Source organism: Thalia democratica, chromosome 1, assembly GCF_965202585.1.
Source record: "Thalia democratica chromosome 1, ktThaDemo2.hap1.1, whole genome shotgun sequence".
NCBI lineage: Eukaryota > Metazoa > Chordata > Thaliacea > Salpida > Salpidae > Thalia > Thalia democratica.
In genome coordinates this window covers 112,081,122-112,099,273 of record NC_139165.1, presented here as the reverse complement: position 1 = coordinate 112,099,273, position 18,152 = coordinate 112,081,122, and positions in this window count along the sequence as shown.

Genomic DNA, 18,152 nt, shown 5'->3' with positions numbered 1-18,152 from the left:
CTCGTGCAAAAGTGACCCTGCATGCAAAAGTGACGCCGTGCAAAAGTGTCCCCTCGTGCTAAAGTGACGCTCGTGCAAAAGAGTCGCCGTGCAAAAGTGTCCCCTCGTGCAAAAGTGACCCTTCGTGCAAAAGTGACGCTCGTGCAAAAGTGACAACCAACGAAAAAATATACATTCAGGTCATAAACAAAATTATTGAATTAAGTATTTTTAATTTTCTCACAACATTTTTATCAGAACACTTTTAACGCATAGAATCTTAAATAAGTTTTTTTTTAACAAGCTGACGTAATGATCGTTGCTGACGTCTTGTGGGCTAATTACAATTTATTTAGTAAACTTTAATTTATATATGTTTTTGATAAATATTATAATAGTTCAGCTTTTAGTTCTCTAAGTTTGTACAGCTATTCTAGTTAGCTGATAAAAAATATACTACCTTAAGCAACTTAAAGAAACATGTTTTACAAATATAAATGAAAATTATTGTAAATACAATGTTGAAGTCAAATTGTGCAGGTTATTTTTAAATTGATAAGAGCTATAATATAACATAATTTCCAAAAAAAGAAGTTTAAGTTAAAATAAGTTAAAATGAAATAAATTTAAAATGAGTTATAATTTTTGTATCACTTAAACATTTCTTATAACATATAAATTTGACTTATTTTTTAATTCATTAAGGTCAAATTTCTAAAACTTGTTACAGTAAAAACTAAATTATTTTATATTTTACTTACTTTTACATTTTTATCGTTACTTATACTGCAGAGTTTAAGTTGATAATTAACAGCTTCTACACATAAAAGATATAACAATCTAATGGTTTCGAATATTTTCACATTAAAAAACATTCTGTAGTTCAGTTTTACTAATTTATTTTTGTTTGACAGAGTTAATTTTAATTAAAACATTGTCACAATTAGAATAACTTATTTTGTACCTTCTAACTTATTTTTAGTACGAATTTAATTTAGAGAGTTTCATCAGATAGCTGATAAACAAATAGGTTTAATATCTATAAACACTTGTTTAAATAATTTTGCTTTGAGTTTATTATATCAACTAAGATAAAGGTTTTATTATAGATAAACTTGTAAAACAAGTTTCAAAAACTTCTACATTGAAAATATAACATTATATTTAAATATTAAATAACCATAATGAAAAACTTCTAAAATGTTTCTTAAACATTCTTTTATTAAAAAATAAACATAATCTTACATAATTACTTACAAATAATGATAAAGTATATCAGTTGATATTACAAATAGAAAATAGAAAAGTGCTTTTTAAATCACCACAAATATAGTTATCAACGTTAAATATATAAACAACTTTGTAAAATTTTTCTAGTTACCTGATAAAAGTATGTTTATATATTAGTATATATAAATGTAAATATATATATATGTATATAAATTTTAAATTTGTTTAAAAAGCTTAAAAAAGTTAGAAAAGTGTACTGAAAAAAATAGATACGAAAAGTGTGAAACTAGCCTACATCTCATTTAAAAGTATTCAAACATACATGAAAAAACGCAACAATATCTGATAAATTGTTATGGATAATACGTTAAAAGATATCCATATAAACAAAAAAGTTTAAATAAGCGAATAAACTTTTAGCTAAAACTTATATTACTATCAGCACTGTTACTTCTACTAAATTTCAAAAAAAAACTTTAGAACAGTATTTTTTATTATAATTTTAAGAATCTAAATAATTTGATTTAATCGTGTTTTGTACTGAAATCAGATAATATTTAGTTTCGTTAGTACTTAAAAAAAGTAATTAAAAGTACAATTCAATACTATTATTACAAATAATTCAAAAGAAAATATAGCAAATAAGTGTACAAAACAAAAAAAAAAATTTTTATGTTTCCCAAACTATCTTGACCTTATTAAATTGGTGTTAGTATTATCAAAAAGGTACTTTTTTATGCGTTTACTAATGGTTATTTAAAATTGTTTATTTGTTTTTATTAAAAAAATAGTTTTAATATAATGTTATATATTACTGAACACATAACCCTGACCAAAAAAATTTACATTTTAACTTAAAATTTTTAAAAAATTAGCACAGACAACGTTAGCTCATGCACTAATATGCTTACCAAATAACGATTGTTTTAAAAAATCTTAGATGGTAGTGGTATCTTATTGACTGATGAATTTATAATGATAAATCTTAACTGAGAAATGAGCACTTATTTAACATACAAATTGAGATTAAAATATTAAGCTCACTATTAGATTTTTCGATGTTCAATGTTTATTTATAAAAAAAAATTTTTTTTTTAATTATCTTTAAAGTATTGATCAAATTTAAGTTTTCTTTCATGGGCTTTTATTAAGTTAAATTAATAAATTGTATGTATAGATGTCTTTTACAACTATAGTAAAACGACCCTACATGTAAATGAGTTGCTAAAAATGAGTAAATGTGAAACTGCGCTTTTACAAACCATTTATATACGATAATGGTAACACATTTTAATTTTTTCTTTTTTTTTCAATCGGCACACATGCGCCAGTGTACCTTTCTTCGTTCAAACGTATTGGTTTTATATGCAGAGTAAATACAAATATAGCTTAATTTTATACAAAGTCTATATAACTTGTGAACAAATATCGCTTTAAAATATAGGTGTACCAATTTATTAGTGGTTTTACATTTTATTTAGTACTATTTATCAGTGAATTTATTAAACATTTTTAGTTTAACCTATAGTTTAATGTTGTCCTTGGCAAGACGTTACAAGATCTATTTTGTCTACGATTTGTATTTTTCGTTCACCAGGTCATTAGACCAAACTTTTTTAGCTTATTTAACTTTTTTAACGGTTATTTATTGTCATTATACAAACTATAATTACATTTACAAATCTTAAACTACAGTAACCTCTCGCTTATTTACGCATATTGTGTCCACAGTAAAAATTCGTAAATATATGAGAGATCGTAAAGATACGAGAGGTACCAAATATACTTACTATAATGACTGTTAATTGATTTTGCTTCTAGTTAAAAGCAGACTAGGGACTTTCCCACTTTTAACAATTTGTTTTCTTTATTTATAAACATGATAACAAAAGATAAAACTTTAAATATATTAAAAAAAGATTTTAATTTATATAAAGTAACAATAATTGTAGAATAAATTTATACTAATTTAAATTATAAGTCGATTTTATCTGTATTTATTTGTGACTTATTTGATACTTAACATTCAAATTCTATCATACTTAGCAAATTCAATTTATAATTAGGCGTTTGTTACAATTAAAAAATAGTGTAGTGTCTATATTAAAATTTGTTTTTATGGCCTTTTACAAAAATATGCATTGGTGCTGTAATGGATTTTTTTCTTTTGAACAAAAATATAAAAAACATATCAAAAAAAATTAAAAAAAAAATATTTATGTTACTACAACTTTTTTTAGTTTTACCTTTGCCCACATAAAGATAAACTCGTCTTGCATTCTATTAAAGTTATATTAATAGACATTTTGAGTAGAAATTAAATTTTATGCCAAAGAATTTGAGGAATTGAAAATCTTTATTTTTTTAAAGGTATAAAAGGAGGGTTGTTAGACACCTAAGCTATAAAGGTCAAAGCCATAGAGTACAATAGCCTCCTTATGGAAGACACAAACTAAAATACAAAAAAATTGATTTAATTTAAAATCATCCCTTGTGTTTTTCAAATAGTTAACTTTTTATTTTTTGAATTTTTTCAGAATTTTAAATTGCGTAACTAAACGAGAGTGCGTAAAGATTAGAGAGGTTACTGTAAATATAATTTTCAAGTTTTGAGCTTATGTTTTTGTTATTTTCAACTTAAAAACTTGAAAGTTTTTTTAATGATATTCACTGTCTTAAAATATTTAGGTTTCAATAGAAGTTTGTGATTTGTTTTTTTTAATATAATTACTGAAAATATAAACCTTTATGATTGTTAACTGTTAGTTTGTTTATAAAGAAAATATATTTATACTTTCACATAAAAATTTTAATACATTAACTCAGAATGCTTTTAATAACATAATTACATACACAGTTTCAAAACGTTTAGATATGTTCTAAATTTAAATAAAACTTTTACTGTGATCCACTCGTTTAGTTCGTACAGCTATCTTAGTTAGCTGATTATATGTGTAATGTAGTAAAAAATGTTTATAATTTATAAACAATATTCATAAAGATTATTTTATAAATAAAAAATATTGAAGAACTAATGAAGTACAATGGAATGGTTTCATTTTTAAATGAAAATTTAAACAAGTTTAAAAAAAAAGTTCAACTTTATAACTGTTCTGTTTTAAAACTAAGATTTCATTTAATTCTAAAACTAAATGAAATAAAATTATGAGTTTTACACAAAAAAACAATGAACAGATATTACTTTAAAATATAGGCTTAACATAATATTCTTACAAACTATTATACATATGTAATTTTACTTTTTTCTATTAATTTTAATCGGTAATTAAGTAGTTAAGGTACTGCGAAAAATAAAATAAATGAATTTATGACAATAGTTGTATAAAAGCTTTTCATTTGAATTATAAGTTTAATGTAGTCATGAACATTTTAACCACTTAAATTACTTACCGAAAAATAATCTATTACCCATACCATCATGATGTCCAGATATACGTTGATTAAAATCGTTTGCTTGAACTGTTTTAGTTATAACTAACAGCAATAAAGCAACTAATATTATAAATGTTTTTGTAGCTATTAGCAGAACACTGTCGCAGTTGATTTTTTGGATTGAGTTATCACCAATTTACATATTATAATAAATAGTCCCAACAGATCTCTACTCCTTGATATCTTCTCAACAAAACGTCAACTAGATCGTTTGTTAAACCTATTTTTATTCAACATTCATTGTTGAAAGTATAAAAAAAATGTTTCAAGAAATAGAAATATTACAAAAAAAATATTATTATTACTTTTTATTGAATAATAATATTTTTTCATTTTCATGTCTTTAACTTGGTGTGATTCACAAAAAACCTCATAAAAATAAACGTTTTAGTTTTACATTTAATTTTCAGAGTCTTAATAACAATCAACTAAGTATATTTAGTGTATCGTTAAGATAATTACTGTTTTTAAATGTTTTATTAATTAAAGACGATGACTATTTAGTTTTAAATGAAAATAGGTATTTTAGTACAAAATATATTAAAAAAAAATGTATTTGATTATTACTTTCTTTAAATTATGTTTTATAAATTTATAATGTATTATATAAGCAAACTTACTATTCTGTCTACATAAAATATAAACAGTTTATTAGAAGAACAAATATTACTTGTCATTCTTTAATTTTAGGCTTAAAAGACTTATTGTATTGTAGAAAGATAAAAATACTTACAAGCTAATATATAAGATATATATCATCTAACTCAGGGTTTCCCAAACTCATTTACTTAATCGCCCCCTTTTCAAAAATTTGAAAAAAATCGCCCCCCACGATTTTACAAAGAAGTTTTTCTCTTGAGTACAAACTCTTTAGCCAAAAAAGTTGTGTTCGAAATGTAATTTAGTGTGGTACTTCTTAAGAACGCACTTTTAGGCTGTGTTCAAAGTAGTTTACAGGGCTTGAGAAATAAATTTACAGTTATTCTCTTTAAAGCCAAGTAAAGTGTATTAAAATACTTAATTATTAAAAAGCCTCGTGTAATCTATAATCAATTTTGTTTAAATATGATCTGTTTTGAAGCTAATGAAACTTTAAGGTTAGTGGTGGACAACTTTTGTAGTCAGCAGTTCATATTTACTAAAAAAACCTGTTTTAGTTTCGACTCGTTAAAAAAATGTAATTGCGGGCTGCCTAATTTAATAAAATAACATATAAGAATATTAAAAAACTCGAACAAAAATGTTATAAAATGATTTAGAATTATTGTGATCTAGAAAAAACTATTGTGAACCGAAAATCAAATTGCAAGCGTATTTAAAAACATTAATTATCAAAAAATTAAATTTATCTGTTTTGCACAAGTAGTTTTCAATTTACTTAGCAGTTCGAAATTTGACTGGATCTGAACCGTAGGTTACCCATCTAAAAACTTAACTGAAACCAGGCATTATAATATTCTCTCATATAACGAAATTCGGACGTTTAGAAGTTAATACTAAGTAACTTATTTAAGCCGCAAAAAATACTTAAATTATTTTATAAAAAGGAATATTCTAAAATTATTATTTCAGAGATTAAAAGACTATAAAAGATTGAACAGTGAATTTTTCACATAACAAAATAAATATTAAAACATAATTTCTGATCAAGTTTGAGGAAGTTTGACCGACTGGTTGATTATCTCACTTGAAAAGTCGTTTTTATCAGCAGCTTCAGTTAATGCAGTAAAATTATTAATTTTTATGCTAAGATATATTATAAGCAAGTTAGTTGTAAAATTAAAAAATTAATTTTAATCTTTTAAACTATACGTTTCGTAGTAGAACACTATGAAATAGTATTTGACTTGGAATAACTTTTAGGAATATAAACCTTAATTCTAACAACTTATTTTTCTTAATTTAATTCAAAAAAAATCAAGTGTTTTACAATTAATTCTGTGAAAATAAAGTAATCAAAAAAAAAAAAATTTATTAGTTTAAAATTTTGTTTTGTAACTGTAGCTGTCTTTTTGATTGCTTATTTAATTCTACTTAAAAACAATTTATCTAACTGTTAGGCTATAATAGTTTAACAAAGGAAAATAGTGAAAAATTAAAGGCTAGTGTTGAACTATTAAAATAAACAGCACATTCTACTTGCTTATATATTTTGAATTAAGATAAACCAAAAAAAAACAGTTGAATTAATAGTTTAAAATTCCTTAAGATATAGATTTTTTAACAATAATAAATCAAGTTAGAAAATAAAATTGAGTTTAAGAACCTTTTACAAGAAAAACTTGAAGTCATTTCATTAAAGACCTTAAATCTATACTCTTTTAAAACGAAAAAAACCTTTTTTGAAATAAAACTCAAATGGTTAACAAGTTTTTTTTTTAATTTATACAGATTAAACAAGTAATAACAGAAATCTGTCAAATAAATGTCTTTCAAACAAATGTTTTAATCACTATGCTATAAAAAACTTTAAGTGTAATGTAAAACGACAAATATAAACTACAAAATTAACCAGGTCAAAATAAAACTACTAACAACTTTGAAACGTAAACAATTTAATAACGACAGTAGACTTCCGCTTGATTTCGCAATTTGAACAAAATTAAAAAGAACAAATTTAAGAATTTATACCATTTTTTTTACAAAATGACAAACTTCAATATATTATATGCAATAATGTTTTGAATAAGCATGAAATACACTAAAACACAAAACAAACACTCATTAAAAAAATAGATCTATATAAGCTATCTAAAAATATATTTTACTTTTTTTATCAATACTTATTTAGTAATAGACTTTATTTAGGTTAAATTTAATAAAATATAAATTTTAACTTTTTTTGGGTAACCAGTGCGAACTCAAGAGTGAGTCTACCGTAATTAATGTTTGTTAGGCATTATGCTAACTTGTTGTAGAATAAATAACTTGATAAGTGTTATTATGAAAATATTACTCGAATACAATACAAACTAGGTTTAGTAAAAAAAGATTTTAAAAGATCAGATAAATAAAATAAACTTTCATAAAACAGTGTCTGCTACTGAAGTCTAATATAAAGTGAAGGATGTGGTTCATAAATGCTTGCATGTTTTTCTAATCTGACTCTCAATTTGTAAAATAAAGCCTTAAGTCACCTCCTTTACAAATATCTAGATTAGATCTTTTGCTCAAGATGTTGATAACTAAACTAAACTGAAAGCTTTCTCAACAACATAGCTAGACGGAAAAGCTATAAACAATTATCTAAATTCCTCTCAAATAATTTGATACTTTTGCCTTAGTTTTTGTTGAGTCTAAAAGCTTTTATATCATTCTTTGGAAAAATTTACTTTAAGTTCAAGGTCTGTTTATAAGTCTAAGAAGGTTTTCTGTAAATCGTTTACTTCAAAAAGATCTGCCTCGAAGGGATCTATGTTTTTATCTGAATAATAGTTTTTTAAAGTCAAATCGAAACTTTACTACTTAGTATGTTAAAATTGATAAAAAATTCAGATTTTTTGTTGCCTTAATTGTCAAATTCCAGGTTTTTTAGGTTTCTAGGCAAATTGGCAACCCTGTTTAGTTTTATTTCTTAGTCTAACTTAGTTACTTATCAAAAACAAATTGAATATATCATAATGTGATAGTTAATAATAGATAACATAGATTTTTACAAACCATTTATGATCCCAAATAAAATATATGTCAGGTTTTAAAATGGTGAGAGGGATTTCGATTGTCGATGATCTATGTATTTGTTATATAAGAAAATATATGAATGAAAATATGAAATGTACTTAAAAGTAGGAGTCATAAGCACTTCAATTTTTTTCTATATTTTACAAAAATAAAATAAACTTTTTCGTTTAAGTTTTACCTCAGGGTCAAATATTTAAATAGCAAGCTAAAATAAAGAAAATATCAAGATATAAAGTAAAAATTTTATGACAGCCCTAAATTTAAAAATCGCCCACCTTTTCGCCCCCTTACTAGTTATCGCCCACCCTTTCGCCCCCTTACAAATTATCGCCCCCCGACTTACTAAAATCGCCCCCAGGGGGGCGATATCGCCCACTTTGGGAAACCCTGATCTAACTAATGTACCTAGATAAAGTACAAAAAGTCTTTTAAGCAAATAATAATTAAGTTAGTGAAAAATTTAGTTTGTGTTGATAACTGTGGTAATTTACAATGACTTTATGCTATAAATATAATTAAAAAAACATTTTCTACTAAATTTTCTGGTATGTGTTCTGATTAATTTAAAATATTTCAATACACTTATTACCTTCCACTTTAAAATAAATTAGTCTACAAACTGTATAAATAAATGTTCCAAAAAATATAATCTACAAGGCTTATATAACGGTTTATGCTAAACTTATAATTAATTATGGTAAATAGACAAGTAATTTCGTAGTTCTAATAAAAATTATAGTATAAATAAGAAGTCTAAAAAAAATTATCAAATATTACTTAAAAATGTAGGTAAGACATAATATTATTGAAAGTTATTATTCATACATATGTGATGTTATTTTCAATTCGTATTAACGACCTTGGATTTCTTATCAAGGTCATACCAAAAAGAAATAAAATAATTAAGTTGTATCCAGTTTAGATAGTTAAATTATTGTAGTCCTGAACAAAACATTACAAGAGTTCAAATTAGTCTACGACTCGATGAATGAAAAGTTTCTTGTTCACTAGGTCATTAGACCAAACTTTTTGACTCTTTTGTTGGTCGTTTTACAAACTTTACTGATATTTGTAAAATTTAACTAAATGCTTTTGTTTTAGTTTATTAGAACTTTAATTAAATTATTTCTAACTTATGAACTTGAGAGTTTCGTTAATGACATAAACTGCCTAAAAATATTAAGGTATTAAAGAATTAAACTCGAAAATTTGTTATTAATTTTCTCTAAGAATATATAGTTACTATAAATAAACCTTTGAATTTATAAACTATTTGTTAGTTTATTGATATAGAGTATTTTAATATTTTAACAAAAAAAAAATAAAAATTCAAGTAAATTAACTTAAAATATCGTTATTCACATAATAACAAATACTGTTTTAAAAAATTGCGATATAATCTACAATCAAATAAAACTTTCACTGTGATCCATACGATCAGTTTGTACAGCTATTTTACTTAGCTGATTATATGTTTATAGTAATGAAAAAGATTTATAAATTATAAACAATACTATATAAAGATTATTTAATAAATAAAAAACATCGAAGATTTAATGAAACACAATTTATTTTCATACGGAATTATTTCTATATTAATAAAAATTGAACAATTAATTACAAAAAAAAACCAACTTTACAAATAATTGATTTAAAAATTAATATTTTATTTTAATTTTTTAACTTAAATAAAATAACAGTATGAGTTTTATACAAAAAACTATGAACAAATGTTACTTTGAAATATAGGCTTAACATAATATTGTTGCAAACTATTATACATATGTGATTTACTTTTAAATAGTTTGTTGATATGGGATTTTGTAGTTAAGGTCCTACCAACAAGAAAATAAATAAATTTATGACAATAGTTGTAGGAAAACATTTTAGTTGAATTTTAAGATCAATTAAGTCCAAAACATGACGTTACAAGATACCCAATAAGTCTTCGACTTGAGAACCGTAAATCAGGTCAAAAGACCAAGCTTTTTAAGCATTCAACGATTTTTTTTGAATAACTGATAAACTATACTGATATCTATAAACAACTAAAAGTTAACAAAATGCATAACTAAAAGTAACATTTAAATTAGAATTTACTGTTTTAGAAAGTTCTATACTATAAGTAGAAGAGAGCTTTTCAGTATGCTTAGTTTTTGTTTTATAAAATTTATTGTTATGCAAAAATGTGTTAATTAATAAAAGACTTAATCAAACACAATTTATATGACCTGGTTTTTCTATAAGTTTCAACTTATTATGATTATATCACGTGACTTATTACTAATGAGGACGAAATCAGATCGTATAATTTCTAAATGAATAAGTATTAGTTAACTTTTTGTAAATCAATATTTATTGTGTTAATCTTTTATTACATTTTTTAGTGTTATTTAACTTTTGTGTTGTAAAGTAAATTAACAGTAAAAGTTATCAAATAATTTTTTTACAGTTTATTTTGTTAAGTTACTAAAAAAATGTAAACATAAAGGGTAATTTGAATAAGGTGACCATACAATTATTAGTTTAAAAACTTAATTTTAAATTTATTTACATACTGAAATTCAGCTAATCGCTAATCCTTTAAAATAAATTGTTTAAAAATTTTTGAAGATAATAGTGTAACTTTTGATAGAAAGCAAATTGTATTGTTTTCCTTAAGTATTCACATATACACTTAATAAACCTAAAATAAATTTAAATCTTCATAACAAAACTGACTGTATTTTTTTAAGTTTAAACGACGGCAATTAGTTCATGTTTTTTAAGTATTCATCAGCTAACTAAAATAGCTGTAAAAATTCGGAATACTTCTCACAATGTATATAATCATTACTTATTATATTATAAGACACGTTTTGAATACGCTGTTTGTGTTTTACTTTTTTTTTTTTCAAATGTTCGTTAATTTTTTCACGAATTTGTATACGTTTTAAACAATAATACTCAAATGATATACGGTTTAATAATAATTATCTACCAAGTTAGTTTTAATAATGATAAAATCAAATTAAAGACTGTCTAATTAAAATCAAAACTACTGTTTTTTATAACCTAATACTACATGTTTTTTTTTTTGCTTGTATGCTAAATGTTTAAAGGTAACTTTTTATTTTTAAAACTTAAGTTAAACAATGAACATAACACTTAAAGAGGATATACAGCTAAGTTCCAATTATTTCAATGACTGTTTTAATGCTTAATTTCAATTGGCGTACAATTCTAATCAAGTTTTTTAAAAAACATTCTTTAAAATAAAACAATACAAAGTTAAACACTAATCAGAGAACAAGATATATGTTATTTTATTAAAACTGACGTCTGAAATACCTACAGTAATATGTGAGATTCAGAACTTACTATATATATATAACACTATTAATGTAAAACACATCTTGATTTCAATTTAGTTTGTTCAGCTACTTTATTTGGCTGATAAATAGTTAGTTTTTAAATAGTAACATGAAAAAGTACCGAAATGGACTTAGGAACTTAAGTAAGTTTGGTGAAGAAAATTTGTTCTAAAAAGCAAGATTAATTTTTATTTTATTCAGTCGACTTTTAATTTTTTTTTTATCATATGAGGTTATCCAACTAAATTAGATGTACAAACTTCAAAAAATAAATCACAGACTTCTAAGTCATTAATTACTTTTACTTATAGTTATTAGTTTACGAAAATATTTACAAGTTTACAATAGTTACAAAAACATAGCACATACTTAAATATTAAAATATAAAAGTTAAAGAATTTTATTAAGTAAATCATTTATTACTAAGTAGAATTATGTGTTTAGTTATTAAATTTTTTTGAGAATATATTTCAAGTTTAAATATCCAAAATCAAAACAAAAATAGTATAGTTAGTATAATAGTAAATAAACTTTAAGTATTGATACAAAGATTATGGATAATGAAAATATTTATTATGAATTAAGTTCAGCGTAAACAACAACAATGTTAAAGTTCACAGAGCTAACTAAATAGATAATTCACACAAAAATTCTTAAAAGAATAAAATGTTAAATTTATCCTAATGGAATATTTAAGTGAAAACATTAAATTACTTAGGTTATTTCGACCAAAATTAAATAAAATATTTCCTCTACCTTCACAGTTGAAATTAAAAGAAGAATAAAAATCATAATTCTGGTAACATTTCATGATGCTCTCTAAATTCAAAATGGTAAAACTTAAAACTATTTGTTTTGAAAATAAACTTTGTTGATTATGATTATTTAAACAGAAACGTGTATAAGGAAAAAATTACATAAATGAAACTGTACATTAATCTGGTAATTCGAAAAAAAATTGTTCATGAACTCAATTATAACTGTTTTTTTTTTCGAAAAAAATTATTAAATTTTTTTTACATTATTGGCACAATTATAAAAAGGAACAGTTCAATTTGAAATATAAAACACCTTAATTCAATTTTTTTTGTTAAATCAGCTTGTTTTACAAGCTGTACAAAGTATAAGCATAGAAGTTTATCAGCGAAAATATTTAACTTAATTAGTTTAAAAACTTTACTAAGATTATTATGTCAGTGGCTTTTAATATATGACGTCAATCAATTACTAGTTTTAATTTCAATTTCATATTTGTAATTCAAGCATAGTTGTATACTACTTATTCTTAAAGATTTGCTTATATATTAACAAGTATTATTGATATGATTTGTTGATAGCAGAGCAAAAAGAATAAATAAATTTTAATATTAATTTTATCTTAATACTTTCTAAAAATCCTTTAAGGAAATATACGAATCGAAATATGCTTTGCTAGATTTTTTTAAATAAGCTTGTAAAAAAAAGTTATCAGGAATAGAAGAAATACGATATTATATATAATGATAAAGAGATATAGTATACATAAGTAGTCTATAACAATTTTGAACAGATATTATTTGAAAATATAAGTATAACATAATATTAATCTATATAATTATGCACATGTAGTTTTAACTTTTATATTAGTTAGATCTGTAGTTAGATCTGTAATTTTGTAGTTAAGGTTCTACCAAAAAGAAAAAAAATGAACTTATGATAATTGGTTGTATTATAACATTTTAGTTGAACTATTAATTTAAGTAACCGAACCTACGTAACTGTGTAGATAATTTAATGAGAACTTAGTAGTTAAACAGTTTTTTCGTGTTTTGTTTTTATATTTTCTCGAAGAAAAAAGGAATTTATTATATGTTATAGCTTTTGTGATAACTTAAAAATGAGTAATTTTTTAGAGTTAATCATAAATAATAATTTTGCGATTTTTAAAAAGAATACATTTAACCTCTCGAAATAATTTAAGAAACTTTAATAGACTAATTATAGTAAAACACGTTGCAGAATAATATTGATTTCATATTAATCAATCTGAAAAGTTGCTTTATTATGTTGCCTTCAAGATTATACTTACCAAACAATAAGCTGCTACTACCTATTTTGTAAAACTAAGTTAACACCGAAGAAGATAAATTGTATGTTTTAAGTAATCAAGTAAAGCTATACTAATAAACTTACAAACAACTCATTAAGCCGATTCATGGTATTTTAGAGTTAAAATACAAATATAAACATTTTAATTGCTTAAATTAGATTTAGTCTATAAAACTTAAGATATTAAATTAACATTAAAAAGATTTAACTAATCAACTAAATTATAAACTTTGCAGCAGTACTAATATAATAAAAAATAGTTCTGACTTTACAATTTAAAATTTGTTGTTACATGTGTTGTTATATAAAAAGTTTGTTTAGTGTTAACAATAAATAAAGGATTATAAAAAATTGCAAATTACCTAGCTAAAAAGAATCAAGCTATAAAAACAAGTTTTACCAAACATTAAAATACAAAACTTAAAAATTTAAAACTTTGAAATTAAAACTAATAAACACATAATGTCGGCAACTAAGTCCAAAAAAATACACAGAAAAATGAAAGTTTAGTGTTCATTATCTTAATTGTTGTAACATTAACATTCTGTTATAAAGTGTAATGATAGATGATTATAATAACTTATTATTTTTTGATAATTATAAACATAATTATTTTAATTATCTGGTACTAAACCAGCTTTAAATACTTATATTACAACTATTTTGATAAAAATAACTTTTTTTTAAAAGTTAACCTATATTATTTGTATTACTTTTTCCAATGTATATTAATTTATTTTATTGTTATTTTAATAAAAAATAAAAATATATTCTTGTAAAAATCAAAATTATAAGAGAATTTTATTATAAAATTAAACTTAGACTAACAAAGAATTCAATATGTGCACATATTAAATAAATTTATTTTATAGCTAGTTAAGTTTTTATTAATGTGTGAAGCAGCACGAATAAAATAAAAAACTAGTTTATAATTAAGCAATTTGCAGAAAAGCTTTTCAATTTAACGTTTTGTTTCTTTTTTTATTCTATTAAACTAGATGTTGATGTTAAAATGATCAGAAATAAATTTTAACTTGATTAACTATGGATTAATAAATTAAAGACAAATAGATATTATGATGCTTTCCAAACTATTTTTTGTATAAATTTTTTATTTTGATTTTATATAAAGTGTTAAGTTTTTATTTACTTAAAAAAATACTTCTAAGTTTCATTTACTTACTAGTTAAATAAGTGCCAATGATTGACTGTTTTGAATATATAAAGGCAAGAGCGTTTTCTATATAAATTTTTATTAAACTTTGTACAATTAAAGTGTCGTAGAAAATGGTGTTATAAACTTTAATTTTATAAAATATTACCACTTTTTGTTGATTTTACAAATTTTTATAGTATATGTGAGCATGCTATACGAATATTCTAAACTGTTCTTATTACAAACTGTAATTTCATCTGTATTTCTAAGTCTACTAATAAAACATTTACTTTATATTATATGTATAATTAGTGAGAGCAAAACTTATATTAAAAAAAATCTAAACTATACTTCTAGTAGTATCGACTATAACTTAAAACGATGTAAGTACAGTTTTGAACTATTGCATATTTATTTTGTGTAGTAATATCTAAATAAATTAAAGTTTTTAAACGTTCAGATGATCTCTTATATAAATCATATAATGTAGTAGGGTTAAAAAGGAACTTTGTAAGTATAAAGTCAGATTATACTTATAATTTATAATCATCAAAAGTTGAATTAAAATATCTAAACTACATTGCTTTTTTAAACATATGTAATGTTATACATTTTTTTTATATATGCATAACTAGTAAAACTAGTATAAGATAAATAGAATAGATAATTAAGTTAAAACCATGTTTAATTAAATAAAAATTCTAAAAGTACACTGTTAAGACTAACTAAAATCATCATACAAAACACTAGTTACGTATAAAAATGATAAACTTTGGTTAGCTAAAATAACAAAGTACTGTTGTGAATTTTGAAGAACTTTTATAGTTAGCTTAACAAGATTAGTTTAGCTGTATCAACTGCTTTGAACACATACCAAATTTATTACTAACATACTAAATACTTTAGACTAAAAACTGATAAACATTAATAATGAAATATGGTGTAGTATATAACAGTATTTATAAGTTGTTAATGGTTAAACTTTAATGACACAATGTTTGATACCAGTTGTTAAGCTGGTTATAGTTAGTACAATAAAAATATTTACTAACTACAAACCTTAGTTTATTAAAGGAGAAAACGTTTTAAATATCTACTCTAGGTACTGTTTTGTAAGTATATACTGTATAGGTAAAAGTTGAAATAAGTAGGTAATGCTTAAAATCAACTTTTTAAAAATGTAACGTATTTTATAAAAAACTAAATTAGTCTAAAACTAAATAATTCATTAATTTATATTTACTAAAGGAGTTACTACAAAAATTTAGTTGAGTACTATATTTTTGGACTAGCAATTGAATTTTAAGATAAAAACAGTTCTACGGAGTTCCTTTAAAATATTAAGTGTGAAATACTTTATTATATTTAATAAGCAAACGAAAACTTCATGGATAATTATTACTCTATTAGTCATTTTCAATATTTAAAACATTAAATAATGAACTACCATGTTATAAACGGCTTAATTAAGGCCAGTATATGACCGTATAAGATACTGAAACAAATCTAAAAAAAAACATCAAACGAGTTGACTAACTTAGATTTTTGACATTAATTCCAATCAAAAGACAAATAGCAATAGCCATAACTTTTATAAAATATTAAAAATTTATCTTTTTAAGTGTATTAGTCAATATTGGAAAATAACACTTTTGTAGAAAAAACATTAAAAAATTTGTAAAGCTACTTTGGATAGCCGATAGAACCTTTTCTAAACACAAAATGAAGTTCAAAAGTTTCAAAGATAAACAAAAAAAGTAAAATAACTTTAACTTAAAAAAACTAAGAACCGTATAGACAATACAAAGCGTCATGTTTAATATAGAAATGAATATAAGGTTAAATAGAGTAAAGCATTAATGTTTAAAATATATCACCACAACTATGGTAAAAACCCTGTCATGAGGTGTCACAAATTAATTTTATAAAAACTTGATACTGTGTAATTTTTGTTTATATAAGTTACTACTTTTAGTTTTGTGTAATTAAAGATAAGGTTGTCTGTCAAAAAGTAATTAGAAACGCAGAAAAAACTAGTTGCAAAAACACATTAAAGTGATACATCAAAAGTTTGAAGTTGTTTTCTTTATGTGCTCTAATTCATTTTAATCAAATAAGTTATAACTTGTATCGAACTTTTTTATGATACTTAGACAGTACGTTTATGTAATATTTAATTCAACATTTAACAATGTGTTACTTGTGTTTGTTTTTAGTCTAAAGTTTCATGTAGATTAAAGTTTTAATGAATATCATTAGCATTTATAAATGGATTTTTAATTTATTGTTTTGTGTTTTAATTATAAAGCTAAGTATTTTTATTTCTGAAAATAACATATTTTTTATTGTAATTTAGTTACAGGTTCTAGTTACCACTTAAATTTTTAAACGTAGTATTAAAATTCACGTAACTTCAAAAACAGTCAGATAAAAACTGTATAGAACATGAACGTGTATAGGTTCATTAAAGTATTTAATCTTATATTGTGTATAGGTAAATCTAAAAAACTTTAAAACCTAACAATTAATGTCAAAAAAAGTGTATTTATATGATGATATACTGTATAAGGTTTTACTTAATAATAATAAGATTATCATACTAGCTTATGAAAATTTTGTTAATCTACTAGTAAATTAAAAATATTAAAATAAATTACAAAAACAACTCGTGTTTTATTATAGTTCAATATAAATAAAAATTTTGATTATTGTTTCTTGTGATTAAAAGACATATAAGTTTCATATAAAAGTACTTCATTGAAGCGTATACAATGCTTTAATATAACAGTCTAATTTAAAAACTTGTAAAATCTTAGTGTACAACGCTATAATTTATTGACGATAGTTACATGTGCAAAATACTTTATTCAAAACTTAATATATTACAATCAGCTACCTTAAGTAGCCGTACAAATTTTAAGCTTTTATCAAAACAATTTGTTGTAGAATTTTAAGGTATTTTAGAATATAATGTTTCAGACTAATTTAATAAAGTATGAGAGTAAAAATTTGAAATTTGTACAAAACGATTAATAAAATATTTTATGCTTTAAAATTTAAACAAACAAAAAACAATAAATTAAGTTTATTGATACAAATAAAAACTAAAATTCGTTTTATAAAACATATATTTAGTTTATTCAAAGTAGACCATTTGTAAAAAATTGTCTTCATGTAAAATTGTCGCTCAGTAATCATTAGACTAGTAATTT